Genomic DNA, 14,221 nt, shown 5'->3' with positions numbered 1-14,221 from the left:
TGGTATTCCTCGTTTGTTTGTCTTTTTTGTCTAGGTTTGTGCAAAGAAGTTAAGAGGAGATTGTAAGAGAATACTGAATTGTATGATAAGGGACATAACATACAAAATCCACTTTTGAAGCCCTTAAATTCCCTTTGTTGTGAACTTGGAGTCTTTAGGAATGCAGAAAAGTTGAACGTAGTCTCTTCCGACGCTGTGTAGATATCTTTATATTTACATTTTTCAATCTGTTCAGTTTTCTCTACTCACTTTTACGTTTTTTGAACTATTACGTCACAGTATTTGCTGTGAATCTGACATTTCTATTCATCAAATCAATTTTGTAGTTTAAGTTCAAAGATGCCAAAGCAGATAAGTCAGAAAGTTTGGTTGTTCTTTAAATTCTTCCCCACCAAACCTCTTCGAAGTACCTCGTTATAGTTTATTTTTCTTGGAAATATTCCCTTGTCAGTGGGGAAAGTCTTCTTTGTGCAAAACACTTAAAGAACGAGTGCGTAAGTTTCTCTTGTCTGTGGAAACAACAAACACAACAAAAGGGTACACTGCAAATACCGATAAAATTATGTTGATAAAATGTTTATATGACGTCTTAGCCGTTGTTTTGTAGCAGAAGCATTATGCTTATGTTAGCGCTACGTGCTAGCTGTTAGCTCCTTGACAGAATCGTACTGTCTTTATTACCTGAACAGTTTGTTTTTGCCGTTTTGGTCTCATGATCCAAACCCACTCAACGATTTTCTTAGCGCTAGCATTTGCTAACTTACCAACTGCATTGATTAATTCATTATGGTAGCATTTTCTGTCTCAAATATGTTTGGCTAGATGGAAAAGTCTTTCATTGTTGACATTTTTAAGTCAATTTAGGAATAAAAAGTTTTTGCGCTGCTAGCCAATCATATCCCTGCTATCAAACTACTGGCTGATTGTGGTGGAGTGGAACGCTCTGCGACCTGGAAGGGGCGGGGCTTGAAGCATTGCATTTAAAGAGACGGCTCCAAAGAAAGAGTTACTTTTCGACATACCCAGAACATGGGTAAAAATGGAGCCTTTGGAGCTGCAATAATGAAAAATTCAGACCAAATCATTGCCGTTCCACTTTATATAGACCTAAACTGATTTATTCAAATTGGAAAAGGACAGATTTAAAAGCATGATATGTCAACTTTAACTGTGATTTGATGCTCTTTGCACTGGCAGCCTTGGTAATGTGTTCTTAATTGGAGAAGAGGTGAGACTTCACATTATGCATGCAGATAAAGGACGCATCCAGACTGCCGAAGTTGGCAGACTGTCTTCGTTTGCATCAACCTTCTTCCCGTGTCTGTGGATGGATCGTCTCTGCAGCAGCAGCAGCTGGCACCGGGCCTCAGGGCCGTCCTGCCAGGCTTCACTTTATTATTCCTCTCGCAGGACTCCAGAAAGACGAGGAGGAGAGAGGCTGAAAGGCCCAGCAGGGGTAGCAGTGAGGAGGGAGGAGAGGGAAAGTACCACTTTGTGTTTGCGTCTTGAAACTGTACATCTGTTCACTTAGAAGGTTTCATCTAAACATACTGCTCAGCGGAGATACCACTGGTGAAATTGTGAAAAAATTTGATAAGATCTGCTACTTTAAAATGTTATGGCAAAGTTTTCATTGTATTTAATTAAAATTTTAATTGTTATTGGGGATTCATGAAAAATCTTTCCACACAATTTTAGGGTGTTTTCTAACTTGATAGTTGATAGATTTGGTTTGATTGGAGAGCAAAATTGCAGCATTTATTACATTTTCAGCTGCTGCAGTTCGCTTCCTCACTGCACTGTCTCAAACAAAACTTTTTGAGGAAACTGTTCCCCTCCTCGCCTGTGGGGGCGCTGCACCAAGAACGACTGAAGAAAACGACACGAAAACCTCTGAAAAAGACACTGAGCGCAACTTCCATATTCACTAAATGTAAACAAAAATGGAGTAGCGTCAGATTTGAGCAGATGTAGGATTTCTCTTTTGTTTCTGGTTAAAGACCACTAGCCATTACTCCTGCTATCGCTAGGCGCACAGGTTTGTTTTGGTTGTTTTTACCCATAATGTCCTGCTCTGTAGTCCACTTCCTGCTTTTGGAGCAGTCTCTGGTCCACTTGGTGTTCACGTATGAATTCAAACCACACCAGTGTTCACTTCAACCGAACCAAGACCGAGGTTTGTAAATGGAGCAGAGTTTGCTTTCTTGGTCCAAATCAGAGTTTGATTGCACCAAACGAACCAGACTTTCTAGGCAAACAAACTGGAGTTTGATTAAAATGGACCAAACATGGCTGATGTGAATGCATCTCCAGATAATACAAAAATACGGAATGAAACGATGAATGAGGGAATGAAAATGAGGATTATTTTAGTGATTTAGCAGCTCTGCTCTACCTCCGGTTAACTGCACTCTGTCTGTCATAAGTGGATAAATACAATACAGTCTACAGAGAAAAAAAATTACTAAAAATAAAAACGACCGAAGAGAAAATGCTTCTTGATCTCACCTGGAGGGCGATATCTCAGTGGTCGAGCAGATCTGCACTCTTTGATTTGTACCAGTGCAAACAAGACAGAAGAAAACAAACAAAAAAAAATCTGAGCCACGCTGAGGAAGCAGAAGAATAGAGTAAAGTGTAATGTTCTGGGAATTCGTAGGCCACAGTGAGAGGTGGTTATTGATCACTACATTAAAAAAAAGCAGATGGTGCAGAACTCTTGAGTCAAGTGCAATCCAGTAAGCAGAGATAAATGGCAATACTTCTGCAAGTCTAATTGCTGCTGCTCAAAAGATGTGCTTAAAGCTCATTTGGGAATCTGTTAAAATCTGAGGTGTTTCTCAGTATCAACAAAAATCTAATTGAAAAATAATCGCTTCATTTAACCCTTTCAGCTCCTGAAATATAACTAAAACTCCTGCCAAAGCCATCAGCAAACATTTACATGCTATTGTTTTCTCAGAATTGTCTTATAGATGCTTCAAAATAGAAAGAAAATATTAATAAAAATAAAAATAGAATCAAACCCAAGAGGTAAAAAAAATCAATAAAACAATAATACAAAACAAAGAAAAGTTGTGTTTCATTAAATTAAAGTCAGCTCAGTAGACTGTAGACTGTGGGCGTGGCAGAGGATTAATAAAACATTTTAACTGTTCAAAGATTTAAAAAGATTTCTATAGGATTTTCCAGGTTATTTAAATTGGGGCGGTAAATACATTGAAGCTCGCATTACGAAGTGTTTATTGTTATATTTTTGTCACAATTATAGTTTACTACTCATTTATAACCTAGTCTCATTTGCTCCTCTTCCCTTTGTTCCTTGATTTTGAAACATAAATATATAAAACAGTCTGCACTAAATTTAGTGGCTCAACTGGGAGCATAATAATTGCACTATGTTGTGTAATTTGCTGAAAACGACAGAAGACGTTCTTGAAACTTGAAGGAGAAAACCCAAACCTCTTTTAAATTTGAAACCTACCAGACTTAAAAGACAAATGTAAAGCTATGACCTTTTTCTAGTTTTAAATCATTTTTATTTTTACTGTATCTAACAGTTTTCAGTTCGCCACCTGCCTTTGTGCTCAGACCTTGCGTAAGTATCAAAGTATTACAGTAGTGCAGCTTAAACTTTCAGGGATGATAAACCATGCAAAGCAGATGAAGCTAAAAACGTCATCATCTTTGGAGCTGCTTGGTTTTCAAAGTGTCCACATTGTGTAACGTTGTGTTACAGAACCAGAGGAATTTGGGTTAAGCAAAAAAAAAAAGAAAAAAAAGAAAAAGAAATCCTTGCTGTTTAGTTTAAATTTACTTGCTTTGTGCTGTAATCCTGTTGTATAACTGGTTCTTGTTGCGGTATATAACAGCAGAACATAACGTTTCTCCTTTCTTGCTGTAATTTCACTCGTTCTGCACCCTCCATCCCCCTCCATGCTGCTTGCAATAGTCTTCTAAATCTGACTACACTGGTCTGAGTTCAGGAAATTTACCGTTTGGTTGTTGTGATACATATGCATGGTTAAGCCTGTTTATCCCTGCTAATCCTCTCTTGGTATGTCTCCCTAAAATATGCAGCAAAACCGATGCATTATATCTCACAACAAAGCAAGACAGAGAAAGTGGTTGTGGTTGGAGGCGTCTGACATTCATGCCATACATAGTGCTTCATACTTCTGTGAAATTTAATCATCCTCACTTTAAATTGGAGCTTAAATGGATCCACAACCAGCAGAAGAAGTTGCTAATAGACTCTGGGATGCTTTATTTCTCATGCAAAGATGCTCCATTATTTTTGCTGCTGTTTGTCCCTCACTCATTACAATTTTAATTAGCGGTGGACGTCAAGTGTATAATATGTGGGAACTAACTAAATGTGATGAAGGAGAAGGCCCTTCAGTTTGGTTCTTGTTAGTTTGTTGTTTTCTGATTTCTGAAGCAAACAGAAGTCATGATGCGCCTGTACATTTTGAGATGAAACTGTGGGCTTTAATGTAAGTTAAATCTGAACGTTTCTGAATATTTCACATGTCAGAGTCTGAAGTGTGACATCATCACTCTCAGCTGAAGATTCAGTGGGAAATCTGAAAAAAATGATCAAACTTAAAAAGTCATGGTGCAAAAACTGCAAAAGCTAATAGGACTTCAGTCAGTAAAGCCACTTAAATTTGAAACAGTGGAAAGTCTGGCTGATATATGGAGCTCCAACGATGCTGAGTTTATACTTCGTTCACCAAATTTCTATTGTCAACAGGGGAAATACCACATCCAACAAATTTTATTGTTTATTGCAATAAATGATAATATTGTTGTTTTTAGACCATTTTCATGTAATATAATGGTAATGGCATAATAATTTCTTTAATTTTTAAAGAACATTTAACACTGGAACTGGAAGACTGGATTTTAAATATTCCAAATAAATAAACAAAACAGAAATAACAAATAAAATGAATTATGAAGTTTCTGTAAACAAAACTGTCTTTAAAAGAAGGACTAGTTGAGACCAAATCACCAGATTGAAGATAAAAAAGTCATCCAGGTTTTGGTAGAAAGAGAGAAAAGAGAAAAACAATAAGAAAGGCTGTAATGCCAAAAATGCAACCAACATTTTTAGCATTATTTGGTGAATATCTTTTATGAAATCATTATATTTTTATCTTTCCTGCAGTGAGCCAACAATCCCAGTCAGCCTCTATCTTCTCTTTATTCCTGCCATCAGTCAGATTTTATCCTTCTGATGATTTCAGTTCAACAAATCTTACAATATAAAACTGCATGTTTAAACAACACACTGCTCGGATCAGCAATGGAAAAGTACTTCAGTGGCGTTTTAGATACACACAACCTTGAAAGATGATCTATCACAAACCTCCAGACGAATCTCCTGAATCCGATGCAGCTCTCCCTCCCGACACAAAAAGATGTTCCCTTTAAATTAAAGCACAACAGAAATAACTTGAGACATAGCGAAAGGGCAGCTCAGCTGGAAGGGAGCTAATGGATGATTTATGGCTGAATTTAAGTGTCTCCGTTTTTATAAAGCTGTCTACTGAAAGCCTCGCTTCTCGGCTGTATCCATGGAAACTCACTCCCCACATCCTGAGGAAAGAGATAATTCGTTCACTCCTGTCTTCTGCTAATTGTGTCATTTGAATTATATAAAAAAGGACTGAAACTGTGGTGCTCGTTAATGACACTGGCACGTTGCTCAGCTCGTCTGTCTGTGAAATTAGCAGACCAAATTACATGTTTCCTGTGTATCTGTGGTAAACTGAAGAAAATATTTTTCAATATTTAATGAAATCCATCAGATTTCTTCCACTTTTATTCACTTCCTGTGCCGATATCTGAGGCTTAGTATCAGCCGATACCGATCCAATACAGAAAATCATCGCAGAATTAACTTAAAATGTTTTTTTTTCTTGAAAAAAAGGCATAAATGTACTGGATTATTACACATTTATTTGGTAACTGAACACTTAAATACACCAATAGCTTCATCAGCTTGGTCAAACATGTTTAATTTGTTCAATCAGTGCAATTAGCAGTAGAGCAGACAAGGTGAAATAAATAATAAAGAAACGGAAACTGATAAAATCAAGAGGTTGACTAACTTGGTCAAACATTCAAAAATAAACTGAATTCTATATAATGTAAATAAATAATAAGGCATGACGTTGCTCAGAGCACAAAACATAGAATTAGACTGTACAGATCTGCCCTTATGGATCGGACATGTTGCCACGGACAGAGTACCCAAAAGTTGTACTCAAGTAAAAGTAAAAAGTATTTGGTAAAAAGTCTATTCAAGTACAGAGGAACTGATCAAATTATTAATTAATATTTAAAAATTACATAATCAGACGGACCAACATGAAAAGTTTTGTGAAAATTTTTGGTATTTTAAGGACGAAAATGACAAAAATTCACATAAACAACAAAAAAATAAAATCAAACAAAATAAAATGTTTTGAAATCAGTTTCTTTCAATAAAAACCTCATGAAACTTTAATAAAAAACTGCAGGTGTGTGTCTGCCTGCTGAGTTTTTGGTTAAAAAATGTTTGATTTTCATTCAGTGGGTAGAAAATCCAGAAATGTTACTTCAGTAAGAGAATAGATACTTCAAAATAAAATTACTCAAGTGAAAGTAAAAAGCACAGTATAGTAAAAATACTCCTGACATTTTTTTAATGTAACTAGTTACTGGCCCACTCTGTTCTCAGATACTCAATCTTGTTTTATTTCAATATTGGAACCAATATTGGGAATCAGTCCATCTCTAATCCTGATTGATGGACGTTCTTACTGGATTTCATGAAACTTTTGCTCCTAACTGTGATAATTTCACCATAGTAGCTCCTGTATAAAACACATTTTACATTCACCATGTTTGTAAAGTTTGGACTCAACAGACCTCGTTGGTTTTAATTTCTTTAAATTATAAAGGTCAGATTTTCCAGATCACGCTCTTCTCTTTGGTAAAATCTGCATCCTGTCATTTTCCTTTCATGATCTTTTACCATGGTGATTTATTCATGAGTTAAGGATAATAAAATGCTCCTGAAATTAATTACGTTCTGTGAACAGAACTGCGGAGCGTAACCTTCATCAGGAACTGTCAGAGGGGAAGTGGAGCCAGATGGGAATTAGCATGTTAAAGGGAAAGAAAAGCATCACAGGTGGAGCAGTGGAGCCGGGTGGAGCAGTGGAGCCAGGTGGAGCGTTGGAGCCGGATGGAGCAAGGTGGAGTCAGGTGGAGCAAGGTGGAGTGGTGGAGCCGGGTGGAGTCAGGTGGAGCGTTGGAGACATTCAGGAGTGAGAGTTCAGAGGACAGGAAGCAGTGATGCTAACAGCAGCATCACTCAGTCTGAGTCAGTAAAAAAAAAGATGCTGAATGAAAATGAAAATAACTTCTAATAAAATGACTGAACAAAAAATATTAGCGCCAGTTTGACTGATGGATGGATGGATGGATGGATGGATGGATGGATGGATGGATGGATGGATGGATGGATGCTATAGTTATTTGGTTTTTGTTTTTGATCATTTTCTTGTTTATTCAGTTCGAAATGTCTTGCCATACCCAGCTGTTATTATTGCCATTAGGGTGTTGCCGTATAATTCATTCCTTTCTGTTTAAACTTTCTTGTATTTTTCTTTTGATTATCTTATCCTCTCCCGTTGGTTTCAGGCCGGTTCCCATTTAGCCTTTAGAACATGTTGAGTTCAGTTTATTAGTCTTTCTCCATCAGATTCACTGCTCTCACTGCCGCAGCTGCTCCACACCTCCTCTGATTAACCGGTCAGTCTGCAGCATGTGGGTCCGGCGAAAGGAAGGAAGTATGAACTGGGAGCAGCAGAAGAAAATGCTCTGCTCAAGTTTATCTTTAGCATCACAAAGCGTCACAGCTGGAAGAGGGAGGAGCAGATGGCGAGAGGTTATTGGGAAACTGATGAGCAGCTGCTGGCCGCTGCTTCACTCATCCCAGAAGCAGAAAATGGAGGATATCCCTGGCAGGTTAATGACAGATTGGAAACGCTTGTGCTGCTTACTGGCAGCAACAGGCAAAAAAAATGTTTAAAAATCAAAGATGGTAATTAAATCTGGACAGGAACTCACGCAGACTGGCTTCTATAAAACCGTCTGCAGAGATTAAAAGCTGGAGTTTGAAACTTGGAGCCAGTTTTCCAGCTTCAGTCTGTAAAACTGATCAGTTCAAGCCAGAGGGTCCAAAGTGTGGTCCGGGGGCCACAAATGGCCCCTGGAGTGATTTTGTGTGGCCTCCAACTGGAATTCAGAAATGATGCAAATGCAGAGTTTTTATTTTTAATCAGGGTAAAATAATTTTTTTACAATAGAAAATGTTAAGTACAGCACAAAGTATTTGTCTTTTTATAACCAAGCGCTTATAGAAGTAGGTACAGCAGTAACAGCAGGACTTCAAAGTAAGTTTATCTATTTATTTAGCACTTTTTACCCAAATAAATAAGAAATATGTGGGTACACCTTAATGTTTTGTGGTGTTGCAGCAGTTTAACCGGTGCAAAAATCCTGTAGCCTTGTTTAAATAGAAAGGTGTTGAAATGCATTTTTTCTGTTTGTGTTTGTAAAAAGTTTTATTCTCTAAACTGAGTAATGTGTCCAATAAAGGATCCTCTGCATTTTGCATTAGACCTAAAGGGGCAGCGGAGAGCTGCAGCCTCGCATTAATTGGCCTGAATGATGAATTGGAGAAATGCTAAAAAAGCCTTTACACAGAATCTTTAAACCGACTGGAAAAACGGGTCATGTTTTAAACCTTAATACGTTAAAAAAGCTCCGGCAGCTCTACAGATTATCATATGCTCTCCTGTGAGGTGTTTGGTTCGCTGCTTTAGAAAAAGATCCGGTAAATCAAACCTGCAGAATGTCCTCTGGGTTTGCTCTGGAAACATAAAACTCAGACAGAAACTGTCTGAACTGCAGGCCGTCTGTCCTCTTTTTCTCTTCCTTTTTTTTCCCAGCATTGATTAGTTGGGTCAAGGTTGGAGACTCTGCGGTTCGTGTTGCTGTAACAACCCGGCTTCGCTTTGCTGGCTGCCATGGCAATGCAACAAAAATAGGGTGATGGAAAATAAAAGTTCTTGGACTGATGGGTCTAACGTTTCAATATTTGAACGTTTAATACATTTTTAGTGCTTTTTATGCTGAATATTCACCATTAATTTTGTTATTTAATGGAATCCTCCTCCATGGTGTGATTAATCTGCAGATTATCTCGTCTGTTAATCCACTTACGCCATTGTATTTGAAATAATGGAAAAGATGCGTTGAGTTCCTTTTAAATGCCTACAAAAGGGTGAAAATTACAAATATTAGATACATGTTTCCAGTTTTTGCGGTTAGATTTTTTTAAGTTTAAGTTTAGGTTTTTCAGTATATGTTAAGGCACTTGCATCTAGAATGCAAAAATCCAGGTAAAATCAATCAATAAATGTATCTATCAGATTTAGGGCTGCAACTAACAATTATTCTAGTAATCAATTAATCTATCGATTAATAGATTAAAATGATAAACATAATTAGCACATTCTGCAGATTTTTCACTTAGCCTCCCCCAACTGTTTTTATACAATATTTAAAATACACTAAAAGATGCAAATGAACAAATAATTAAATTTCTTATTTAAATAAGAAAATGAACATTTTATTGCCAAAAATGCAACAACATAGAATTCGTTTGGTAAAAGTTTGATTATTTGCATCTGCAGCTAAAAGATATACTTGACATTAATACAGTCGACGGGCAATCTGTTGATTTTTATTTTTTTGATTAACTGATTAATAAGTGGAACGCTAATTATGCTTAATAGAGTTTTTTTTTCTTCGTTTGTGCAGAATTTTAACCAGGTGAATCTAAAACTGCAATTTGAGAAGTTTTGGGTGAAAATATTTACAGAAAAATAAGGTTTTTTTATGTTAAATGTAAAAATGTATGTATTTTACAGTCTGTATACTTAAACGATTAATCTATTACTAAATTAGTTGGCGATTATTTCAACAATTGATTCATCACGATCAATCCGATTAATCACAAATAGCCTCCTAACTTTTAGTTGTTGGATTTGTTTCACATCATCAGAAAGAAAGTTTTTGAAGAAACTATCCCACAGAATCCAGTAGGATTCAAGATTAAAAATAAAAGAACAGTTCTGGTTTTGAAACAAAGTTGTAAATTTCCCAACAGAAACGCCTTTAAAAGTTTAAACAGATCAGAGAAAGTTGCACTTCAGCTGACTGAACTGCCATTTTTATTCATATTACACTTTTTACAAAATCAGTTAAAGTTTGAGTGACTCTTTTATTGGATTTCTTCTCTCTCTAGATTCTGAAATATTCAGAAATGAATTGATTTAAACTATTTTCATGCCCACAGCTTGACCTCCACATGTGAACTTTGGATTTGATAGCTTCACACATTTGCATTAGATTTGTTTTCTGTCCATCCATGAAGGGAATCTCTCACTGAGATGATGCGACATCCAATCGCACTTAAATCCTCTTCCTCTCTTCAAGAGAGAGAGAGAGACATACAGTATATATGCATTTTGTTCCCGTTAACAAGTATTTGTTAAGGGATCATAAATATTTTATTTGATAAACCACTCGGATTGTGTGGAAAGTGTTTGCTGAGTTGACAGTTTCAGTTTTTCTAACTTTAAACTCCGTTATTTCTGATTTTAAAAAGGCTTTTCCAAGATTTGGCCCAGTGAGGAATTATGTTGTTTATCCGTTTACAACAAGAATTTACCACAAGATTTAAGAGCTTTGCAAAAATCTCCCAGCTGATTGCTCTTTTTTTAATTATTATTTTCTCTCAGTTTGTAATATTAATGGAGTTAAACTTGTTTTGTCATCAAGCAGCAGCAAAAGAAACATTTCCCAGAGCTTATGTCAACACAACCTGTGACAAAACATTATTACTTCTCCTTTGTGACACATTTCTGCAGCCGTGGAGCGCGTCACCGAGCGCTTAGTAAAAAACAACAGATGAATTTCCAGTAACAGCCAGAAGAGCCCAAAAGTGACAGGAATTTGTTTGGAAGTTCAGCGTTCCTGTTTGGTATTCCTCACGGGCTTTATCTGTCTGTACGCCGTCAGTCATCATTCCCAGTTCAGCACTGTGACGTTTTTTAGATGCATTCAGCCGACATCCAAACTGAGACACACCGATCCTTCTCTGACAGACGAGCAGAGCAGCACAGAAAGAAAAGTAGAAAATCTGATGGGGAAACGCGAGCACAAAGTAAAAAAATAAAACAAACTGGAAACGTGAGCTGTGTTGGACTGAGATGGGATCTAAATAGGTTAACAAAACAAGATCAAACATAGCTGCATGAAATTTGGTTAAAAAAATCCTGTCACTCAGAAACAGCCCTGAATATCACTATCTCCTCTTCATCATGGAGTTCCTCAAGGCTCCATCTTAAGTCCGTAGACTTTGCTTCCCAAACTAGATGTAGAAATAGGATTGAAAAGCACATCTGTGTTTATTTAAGGGTTCTTCTATTCACTTTTGTCCAACTTATTTATGGTTTTGTTTTTTGAGATTCCGACTGAATCCTCAGATAAATGTAAAGTCATTTAGAAATAATAAAAAAGTCCTGATTATTGGTTCAGGGTTTTAACACATTTTTCTACACGATGATGTCACATATAACAAAATGGGCTTTAAAAATCTATATTTCTTGCAGAATAATCTGGTGCAGATTGATCAAAATTGGTCTATATTCCCAAAAATGGATCTCGTTACACATCTACTAAATCATCATCTATTACAAAGCTAATCAACAGAACATGTCATCCTGATTTTATGTTCTTTTAGGATGAACTAAGTTTGTTTTTACACCTGTTAGTCCAGTAGACTCGGTTTGATTGGGGACCTAAATTGCAAAATTTGTTACATTTTCAACTGGAGCGGTTCGCTTTCATGCTGCACTTGGCCAAACGATCCAAACTCTTTAAAAAAGCTGTTTCCCTCCACGCCTATGGGGGCGCTGCACCAAAAACCACTGAAGAAAACAACACAAAAACCTCTGAAAAAGACACAGAGCGCAACTTCCTTCTTCACCAAATGTAAACAAAAGTGGATTAGCGTCAGATTTTAGCGGTTGTAGGATTTCTGTCTCTACCACTGGAGGGTAGAGGCACTGCCACTAGACTGCCGCCTTTGTTTTGGTTATTTTTACCCAGAATGCTCAGCACTGTAGTCTGCTTCCTGCTTTTGGAGCCGTTTCTGGATCCCTCGGTGTTCACATTTAAACTGCACCAGAATTCACTTCAACTAAACAGAGCTCCTGGTTTCAGGCGGTGTGAAAAAGTTACATATTGTTGTTGCGCAACACCCCCCCCCCCCCCCCCCCCCCCCTTCTTTCTCTACTCTCTCTCTCTCTCCTTCCTCTTCTGAGAGGGGAGATGTGCTACCAGCTCTCCTTCTAACGGGTTAATTGAGTTTTCTAAATCTGCTGGGATTTACCCTGTCCAGAACTGAAGTAAACTCTGTTTAAGCTGGTTTTGAGAAACGATTCGCCTGGTTTCTGACGGCCTACATCCAGGTGTCCCACCCTTCTTCCCCCTGTGAATTAGCCAGACTGAGCAGCCTGCAGCCAACTAGTTTCACAGAGCACACCCGTTAACGGTCGCTCTTCTCTATTTTACAACTTGCTCTTGTTATTGAACCAGGTAGGTTTTAGTGACTCGGGCGAGTCCCAAGGATGATGTTTTACATTTGGGCTACCAGCAACCTAAAAACATTTTCCACTTTTTCCTCTCCAGAATCAAACATCAGAGCTATTTTACAACCATCAAAGAACTTTAAGGTGACTCATTAACTGAATGTCCACAACATCTTTTAGATTTTCTTTATGCTAAATATTTTATTAGTAAGGCATTTTTGCAAGGGTCAGTACAGCTTAATTCAGTAGCAGAAATAATCAAATAAGTAAAATCAATCATCTAGTCTATCTTTCCCTACTGCTGACACTGAGAACTAAAAAAGGGAACCTTTGAGAGAGACGGACGGAGTTTGGCGTTTCGAACCCCAGACCTGGCCTGATGATGAAGAAGGTGCTGCAGCAGGAGGAGGAAGTTGATCGATGAAGGCCGGGATCTCTGTAGGTCTGATGAGCTTCTTCTCCGCATGGATGGTGAGGTCACACAGGACTTGGTGCTGGCAGGAAGGAAGGCACCAGTTCTTCTTCTTTGCCTTTGTTCTTTGTCTTTGCCTTGGTCTTTGTCTTTGTCTTTGGGGTCTGAACCCAGCTGATGAGAGAAGTGCGATGTGAAGCCACAGGTTGTGGGCCTGACGGGTTGGTCTCCATGAGAAGGACAGTCTTCAGCTCTGTGGCCCCGGCTCTTCTTCAGCTGCAGAGTTCTTTGTCCATCTCTTGGCTCGAAGCTGCCTGGAGGATCCAACCAAAGATTCCTCTTTTGCTCTCACCTTTTATTAGGTTTATCCAGCCTTTTGGTGCGTTTGCATTGGCTAGCACTGTTGTTGTGCTTGTTTCATTGGCTGTCTGCTTAGACAGATGATCTCATATCCATCACTGTCTTACAGACATTATGTCCTGATGTCTGTGCTAATGTCTCAGGGTTGCTCAACCTCCTATGTCCCTTGCCTGCACGACCTTTTCTCTGAAAAGTTTACGTTGTTCAACAACCTGTTTCCAAATAAGGCATTGGTCATCTCTGCTATCCTGTTAGTTCCCCTTTTTCCCTTAACCTTTCACCTTTCACCTACCATCTACCTCCAACATATCAGTGATGTTTAATTACAGTTACACCTTTTACACCATTTCAAGTTCAATGTCAAAATCACATTTATATCACATTTATTTTCTTTAGCTTCTCTGATTTAGCATTCATTTATGATTTTATAACCATAACTTATTAATTACTCGCATTATAATCCTAATGTGAGTTATTACAGATGTTTTTCTGAAAAGAAACCAAGAATAATCCATGATTCTAATTATTTGATACCAAAGTTACAGTTACTTGTTTTTCTTGTAAGAGTTCCCACAAATGTAAGTGTAAGTATTATTATAAGTAAACCAATATTAATATAAGTATTTTACTTTGAATCTTATCAAATTACTCAAAATGTTTAGATTTCATTGTTTAAAACTTTCATGCTTTAAAATAAGGAATAGTCTCAGCTATTTTTATAAATCTG

General features: G+C 37.5%; 1 protein-coding gene across 1 annotated transcript in view; it reads left to right on the top strand.

The window, feature by feature from the left end:
- st3gal2 (ST3 beta-galactoside alpha-2,3-sialyltransferase 2) overlaps positions 1-14,221 on the top strand; it is a 50,419-nt gene that overhangs the window by 11,422 nt on the left and 24,776 nt on the right. The gene's annotated exons all lie outside the window — the stretch shown is intronic.

This window comes from Xiphophorus hellerii, chromosome 2 (assembly GCF_003331165.1).
Source record: "Xiphophorus hellerii strain 12219 chromosome 2, Xiphophorus_hellerii-4.1, whole genome shotgun sequence".
In the NCBI taxonomy this organism is placed as follows: Eukaryota; Metazoa; Chordata; class Actinopteri; order Cyprinodontiformes; family Poeciliidae; genus Xiphophorus; species Xiphophorus hellerii.
This window is presented reverse-complemented; position numbering and strand designations above follow the sequence as displayed.